This window comes from Lycium ferocissimum, chromosome 4 (genome assembly GCF_029784015.1).
Source record: "Lycium ferocissimum isolate CSIRO_LF1 chromosome 4, AGI_CSIRO_Lferr_CH_V1, whole genome shotgun sequence".
Taxonomy (NCBI): domain Eukaryota; kingdom Viridiplantae; phylum Streptophyta; class Magnoliopsida; order Solanales; family Solanaceae; genus Lycium; species Lycium ferocissimum.
Genome location: NC_081345.1, coordinates 55985793 through 55994383, shown reverse-complemented (window position 1 = coordinate 55994383; position 8591 = coordinate 55985793). Strand labels below are relative to the sequence as shown.

At 37.1% G+C, this 8591-nt stretch overlaps 1 pseudogene; it reads right to left on the bottom strand.

The window, feature by feature from the left end:
• On the bottom strand, positions 1-6959 carry LOC132054217 (probable polyamine transporter At1g31830; annotated as a pseudogene).
• Between the last annotated feature and the right edge of the window lie 1632 nt (positions 6960-8591).

Genomic DNA, 8591 nt, shown 5'->3' with positions numbered 1-8591 from the left:
CTATTCAGCCAGATCCTTAAGCCACTCTTCATCAACTGATGCAAGAGTGGTTTGTCATTTCAACTGAGATTAAGTGTGCTACTGTTCTCAATAAAAAGAAAATTTATGATTAGTGTTTGAATTACTTATAAATGTAGACAATAGAAAAAGATAATTTTTTCCCCCTCTAAATCAAGAGCCTTAATTATACGTGCAGCTTTCCCATGGATAAGGAAGATTTGAAGTGTTCGCGTGCATAGCCTTCTGAAATTCAGGAATGTTAAAGTAAGACTGAATATAATATGGAATGCATGGATCAACTTCTGAAATCAATTCAAAAAATATAAAAATACAGCAACAGTGAGGTATTTTAACATTCTCTAAAAAATATAAAAATCTAAAAATACGGCAAATTCCCAGATCATTCAAAAGCAATACAAGAAATTTTCTACTGCTACTATCTCCTGAAAGCTCAACCATGAAAGTAAAATCACATCAGGGGCAGAGAGAAGAATCCCAATTAAAGGAGTTCCATGGCGAGATCTCTTCGCGAAGCAATTCCCCTCTCTGCCATACTAAGTATAACTGAAAAGAGTCGTTGCTTGTTTCAGCTACAAACATCCCCATATTTGATACTGCAGCAGCCCATTGAACCTAACATCTAAGCCAAACTCCACCAAGTATCCTTGTAACGTCTGAGAAGTAGCCATCAGTCCACAAGTCACGCTCAAGGAACAACTACAGTATCAATCAGTAAAGGGAAAAAGCACGACAAAGACAACTAAAATCACAGCGTAAAACAGTTCCTTAGACAGAGTCTTTTTCGGGTTATGTACTTCTCCGGCAAGAGTACTTATTGAATCCCAATAATTCAGATTCTAGAAGAGTGTATTCAGACACAAGTTCCAATCAATACTATGTACATATGCCACTAACCATCTAGCAGGCCTTAATTTGGGAATCGAAATGATCCCCATAACTACAAAAAGTAGGATCTACAATATACTAAGCAAGACAGACACCCATCCAACAATAGTTAAATCCAATGTTTTAAAAGGCAGTTTTAGGACTCGCCTCGAGGCTCGCCCTTGGGCAGGGCATTGGTAAACGCCTCGGGCTCATGTGTGCTGCTTAGTTTCGTGAGGCTTACGCCCTAAGCGCCCAACTATACGTCATAAATACACTTAACACCCAACGTTCGGGGCTCGCTTAACAGTTCTTCGACAAATTATGTTTCAAATTATTTTGTTAACACTATGACCCTCATGATACTTTAAAAAATGAATGATGCTTAATAGTTTTTGAAGAATTTTAGCAAGAAGAAAAGACTTCTTGTATTTCTGAATAATTATACAACCCATGAGAATGAGTACTTATACATGAGTTTTATGACTAAATAAGGAAAGACAATATTACACAATCAATTGCATTAATACAATATATTCCTATAATTAAGCTATCAGTCTTAATCATCAATATCAAATTAACATCTCAATCTTAATCATCAATACCAAATCAACACTCCCCCTCAAGTTGGTGCAAAGATGTTGCACATGTCCAACTTGCAAACCAGTGTATGAAAAGTCCGTTTGTTGAGGCCTTTGGTAAACACATCAGCTAGTTGTTTTTCCGATGACACATGGAACAAACTCAAGGCACCACTCGAGACTTTTTCTTTGATGAAGTGTCAATCAATTTCAACATGCTTTGTTCAGTTATCTTTGGTGGATTTCGAGCTATCTTGATTGCGGCCTTGTTGTCACAATACAAGGAAAGTTTCCTTTTTTCAGACAATCTCAATTCCTCTAGTAGTTTTTATAACCACAAAATTTCACAGACACCCTAGGCCATAGCTCTATATTCTGCCTCCGCACTTGATCTAGGAACTACACTTTGCTTCTTGCTTCTTCAAGTGACCAAGTTTCCTCCTACGAGTGTACAGTAGGATGTAGATCTTCTGTCATCTATAGATCCAACCCAATGCGCATACGCAAAGGATTCTATTTAGAGGTGACCATATGCAGGTGAAGTAGACCTTTTCTGGAGCATACTTCGATACCGCAAAAATGTGAAAGACGACTCGTATGAGGGATCTGGGGATCATGCATGAACCGACTCACCCAGACCGAATAATAGGCTATGTAATACGAGTCTAGTGTGAGAGAGATAAATAAATCTTCCAACAAGCATCTGATATCTCTCTTTATCAACTAACTTTCCAACTCCTCTTTGTAGTTTGAGATTGCTTTTAATGGGTGATTCTGCTGGTTTGCAACCTGTCATACCTGTTTCTTTCAAGAGATCCAAAATATACTTTTTTTGAGAAATAAATATTCCTCCTTTTGATTTAGCAACTTCAATTCCTAAGAAGTACTGTAGTTTCCCTAGATCCTTGATCTCAAATTCTTGTGCCAACAACTTCTTCAATCGGGTCCTCTCCTCCTTGTCATCTCCTGTCATTACTATGTTATCAACATAAACTATGAGTGAGTTTACCCTTTTGATGTCTTATAAAGAGCGTGTGATCTGCATTGCTTTGTTGGTAACCAAAATAGATCATTGCTTTGTAGAATTTGTCAAACTAAGCTTTAGGAGATTTCTTCAATCTGTACAAGGCTTTCTTCAGTCTGCATACCTTTCCTTGACTTTGTTCAGTACTAAAACCAGGAGGAATCCCCATGTACACCTCTTCTTCTAAGTCTCCATGAAGAAATGCATTCTTCACATCAAATTATTATAAGTCCCAGTCAAGATTAGCTGCACAAGACAAAAGAATTCTAATAGTGTTCATTTTTGCAACAGGAGCAAACGTCTCTTGATAATCCACTCCATAAGTCTGAGTGAATCCTTTAGCCACCAATCTTTCTTTAAATCTCTAAATTTATTTATGTTTTACAGTGAAGACCCATTTGCAACCAACCAACTTCTTATCTGGTGGTGATGTGACAAGTTCCCAAGTCTCATTATTTGATAAGACCTTCATTTCTTCCATCATAGCTTGCTTCCATTTAGAATCTGCAAAAGCTTCCCTCCAATTCTGGGGAATAGACACTAAAGAAATATATAAGGCCAAGGCTTTATAGGAGGGAGACAAAGAATTATAGGAAAAAAAGTTAGATAAAGGGTGTTTGGTGCAAGATCTGTCTCCTTCCTGTGAGCAATAGGTAAATCTAACTCATTAGGAAATATAGATAACTCACCATAAGAAGAAGGTTTAGCTTCTGCAGGTTGCATGATGGCTTCTTTTGCTCTATTTCTCCTTGAGTAAGTTATCAAATCAGGCCTATCCAAATGCCCAACAGTCTCCTCCTAAATTCTTTCTCTAATTTTACTTTCCCTTGTGGCAGTAGTTTCAACAAGCGAACTAGGAAAAACCATATCTTCTTCCTTATAATTCTTCCCTTGAAGAGGTGATGGTGTAATACTAAAATAGGGCTCAAATTTCCGAAAGGTAACATCCATGCTGACAAAGAATCTCCTAAAAGGAGGGTGATAGCATTTGTACCCATTCTGTGTTGGAGAATACCCAATAAAGATATATTTAAGAGCTCTAAGTTCAAGTTTCCCAGAGTTCCTATTGTGAACAAAGCAAATACACTCAAATATATTTGAAGGAACAATATAGTCATTTTTACCATTTAAAGCTTCTAAAGGACTCTAAAAATTGAGAGTTTTAAGTGGCATTCTTTGATGGGGTAGGCAGCTACTAGAGTGACATCCCCAGTAAGGCTTCGGCAGATTCATAGTAAACAAAAGGGATCTTTCTACTTCTAACAAATGCATATTATTTCTTTCTGCAACCCCATTTTGTGCCCTTGTATGAGGACAACTAGTTTGATGGATTATCCCAAAAGACTCCAAGTAAGCTCCAAAAGTTTTATCCATGTATTCTGTGCCATTGTTAGTTCGAAAGATCTTTATCTTAGCCTCAAGCTGAGTACAAATGAATAATCGAAAAGGGAATTGTGCTTTTATTATCATTCAGAGGATAAGAATTTTTAGCATGCTTGGCATATTCACAAGCATCACAAGACAAAGATTCAAACTTAGTTCTAGAAAATAAACTAGGGTATAACTTCTTTAAAGAAAAAAAAGATGGGTGCCCCAACCGTCTATGCCACTGTATTATTTCTCTGTTGATATCCTTATTTCCTACAAAAAAGGCCTGACCAGAATCTTGAGTTCCATCGATCAAATATAAGCCATCATGCAATCTACCAACCACTGCCAATCTTCTTCCTTGTTTGAATGTCTTGAAAAACACAATAATCAGGAAAGAATTTGACACTATAGTTTAGTTCTTTGGTGATAACACTAATAGATAATAGGTAAATAGGAAAGTCAGGAACATGAAGAATAGATGGAAAGGTAATATCAGGGGTACAAACGATTGAACTTGCTCCGGAGGCAGGGTTAGGGAGCCATTGGCTATTATGACATAATCCCTTTTGGGACTAGGAGAATAGTTTTGAAAGCCTTTAGAAGAGCCTGTCATATGTCTATTCGCACTAGAATCAATAATCCAACAATTAAGCTGAGCATTAAAAGCAATACGTGACTGCACATAATTGGAACTAGCAACACTAAAGGAGTTAAGTTTGTACAGAAGACGGCGAAGATGTTGAACTTCATCCAGAGACTCCAGAAGTAGTGTCACCCATATTATCTACTAGATAATAACCTAAACAGAATTTAGAATCTGAAAAGAGCAACTTTAGAACCTGGATTCAAGAATCTCACAAAAGAAGACTGAATAATAACTCGCCAGGAAAAAATGAATCTGACCCGCCAGAACTCTACGGGTGGAGATCAGATTTGCAAGCTAGTTGCCGGAAAAATTCTCCATGGCTAGAATTTGTCAGAACCTGGATGGAAGGGTCAGAATAGGCCTACGACCGAGATCTGAAAAAAAATTTCCAGAAAAAAATTCGCCGAAAGGTTGTAGATTTGGCTGGAAAGTTAGCTGGCACGCCGGAACCCTAATTCCGGTGACGGAAAAAAATCAAAACTGGTAGGGAGATGCTCGTAATGTTCCAACCACCCAAACATAGAAAACAATTCAAAAAAGAACTGAACGGAAGGAGTTTTTTTGTGCAGGCAGCCACAAAGAGAGAGAAAAACTCGACCCCTCTTTGATAAAAAATGGAACCCTAATGCTGCGAGGGAGAAAACTTACCTAAAAAAGGCAGCAATGACTCTGATACCATGAAGAGTTTTAGCAAGAAGAAAAGGCTTCTTGTATTTCTGAGTAATTATACAACCCATGAGAATGAGTACTTATACATGAGTTTTAAGACTAATTAAGGAAAGACAATATACACAATCAATTACATTAATACAATATATTCCTATACTTAAGCTATCAATCTTAATCATCAATATCAAATCAACATCTCAATCTTAATCATCAATACCAAATCAACAGTTTTTTCATTTATGGAAATAAGATGATCGAGACTAACTCAAATAACAAGTCATAGTATTACATATTTACTACTCCCTCCGTCCCAATTTAAGTGTCTTAGTTTGACTCGGCATGGGGTTTAAGAAATAAATGGAGACCTTTGAATCTTATGATCTTAAATTAAAGATGTGTGGGATTTTTAAAATTTTGTGGTTTTAAACTTACCTTAAAATTGAAAAACTTACTAAATATAGAAAGAGACACTTTTTTTTGGGACAAACCAAAAAGCAAAGTAAGACACTTAAAACGGGACGGAGGGAGTATTGGAGAACACCGCGAAGGTGAATATCACTTAAACTTTCTTTTAAAAAATATGCCGAACTTTCCATCTTCACTTGTCATTGGTCTTTAGTTTTTGACCTAAGTCCCAAACTTTTTAAAATATTAATGTATTTTTTTATATAATTTTTGTGTTATTATATTATTTTACTATATTAATAATATATCCAGTGTAATCCCACAAGTGCTGTCTGGACTATTTACTATATGATAAATAAAAAAATTAAAGATCCATAGGTATTACGCCCATGCCTCAGGGCTTACGCCTCGCCCCATGCTAAGTAAAACCGCCTCACGCCCCTACCTTTTAAAATACTGGTTAAACCTCTGTAGTTCATGTAAGTGAGAAACACCATAAGGGCTAAAAACAGCTATAACTATAGGAATCCCACCAGCTAATGCAAGGATAGCTGATTTAAGGTAATCCAGGAACATAACTGGGTAAAGTGCAATGTCAATGACTCAACTATGACATTTCATCCAACCTTGCTGAAAGCCTCAATATAGGCCTAAAGCAGATGAAACCCACACAACATAACCACCATTTTCGGGGAACATAGTGCCCATTTTAGCAGTAATCAGTGCTTTAGGGGCACTCCATACTAATGGGAAAATCTAGAGTCCTAAAAGAGCGAAAAAAGGACCGACTTTCAGTCATTTCATAAAATGATTTGTACTCAGCTTGAAGCTAAGATAAAGATCTTTCGAACTGACAATGGCACAAAATACATGGATAAAACTTTTGGAGCTTATTTGGAGTCTTTTTGTTACACCTCGAAAAATTTTCCGTTGATGCACAGTGAATAGACTAACGAAGAGCACGAAGAGTATGGTATTTCAATAAGTAAGAAATAGCCCTTAATAGTCCTAATTAAGATTTCCAAAGACATTGGAAGTAGGAGACGAAAGTTGTTAAGGAAAGCAAGGTATATGTCATGTGTCGGGCAAGATTTACGAGTATCGAACTAATGATGACTTAATGATGTTATGGGAAAGAGTTATAACTCCCCTTAGATTGTTAATGAAGTGATAAACAAGTGTTAAGAAGGTTTCATAAGGATTGGAGATCAAATGAGACGACGGGAACAACTTCGGTGAAACTGTGGGTTTCACGACCATGTTCCACGGACCATAGAATGTTCCACGCACCGTGGAAGGGTCCGTGGAAGTCCCAACAGAGATGGTGGCTAGATGGTGGTGAACCACGACCAGAACCACGGACAACACCATGTTCCATGGAACTCCCGACGGGCTGAAATATTCCAAGTCTTTAAATGTGATCCCAACTTCATTATTTCATTCCAACACTTCCCCACTTCTCTCTAAAGTCTCTAGAAATCACATACATTTCATGAACAAGAATCTAAGGGAAATCAAAGGTTCTTATCATCAAACCGAGTGAATCAAAAGTAAGAAAACCCATTTAAGTTCATCAAAAACAAGGAATCCAAGTGAAGGAAAAACTAGGATTTTGCTCAAGTGAGGTATTTGCACCCAAGGTTCAATCCTACACCTTCTAAGGTAAGTTTTATGACATCTCCGTGTTATTTAAGGTATGTGAAAGTTGAAACACTTGGATTATATAAGGAATTAGGAAATGGGTCATGAATGTGGGAATAGTGTCACTTTTGAGTTAATGTTTGGATTGAGTTATAATTCTTGATACATTATGATTATAATCATGTTATGAATGATGTTGAGAACATGGAATAGACCTTGTATATGAATGAACGGAATTGTGTGATATGGCCATGAATACGGATGAATTGAGAAGTAAGGATAATGTAGTTGAATAAAGGCTATTGTGATGGTATTGTGAATATTATTATTGATGTTTGGGAGTTGATATATGATATGGAGGAAGTTGTATAAATAAAAGAGATGCTGTCCAATTTTCCCTAGCTTTAGTCATGAATGCTAAGCTATCGATTCTCTAATGTTAGTATGCACTTTAATGAAGGTAGAAACGTGAGCATTGAAGAAGCACGTGCAAGTGATAGAATAGTTGAACGGAAAGGTATGTAAGGCTAACCCTTCTTTCATAAGGGCATGGTTCTTTGGCCAAATATCTCTCCTTCTATGAGCCTACGATGTTCTCTAATGATCCCATCTCTAAAAGCTACTAAGCTTATGATCCTAGATATGATACGATTGTACTAGGTTTCTTATACGATGAGAACTCCTTTAAGGATAAATGTAATGAGTGACGTTAGCAAAGAAAGCTAAAGATGCTTATGAGCTTATATGTATATGTGCCCATGTGTGGCTATTATGAAACCCCGAGCTTATATGGCCGGGTAGAATATAGTAGATATGTATATATATGTAATGCGCGCGCACCACTGCAGTTGGGTACGGATAACCCTGAGCCTTGGTAGGGCCAGGTATGACACTGAGCCTTGGTAGGGCCAGGTATGTGAAACACCGAACCTTTGTGGTCGGGTATGCTATATAAATGCTATGTATATGACATCAATATGAGTACGAATATGTTAAGTATATGTAAATGCCAAGTAAAGGCTATGTATATGCAATGTCTATAATATGAACATGAGTATGAAAGGAAATATGAATAGGAATATGAAAATGGATACGAAAGGTAAATGAGTACGGATATGGATGTATGAACACGGATATGCAATAGAAATGGAATGTCCCTATGGAAAGCAAGTAAGTGCTATGATGATGATACTACTATCTCCCATTCTATGCTATTTCATATGTTGTCTATTATGGTTTCATAATTGCTGTTGATCATGCTTTACATACTCAGTACATTCTTCGTACTGACGTCCTTTTGTTTGTGGACGCCGCGCGTCATGCCTTGTGGCCGGGAGACAGACTTGATCCATAGCTATATTTTCTCCAG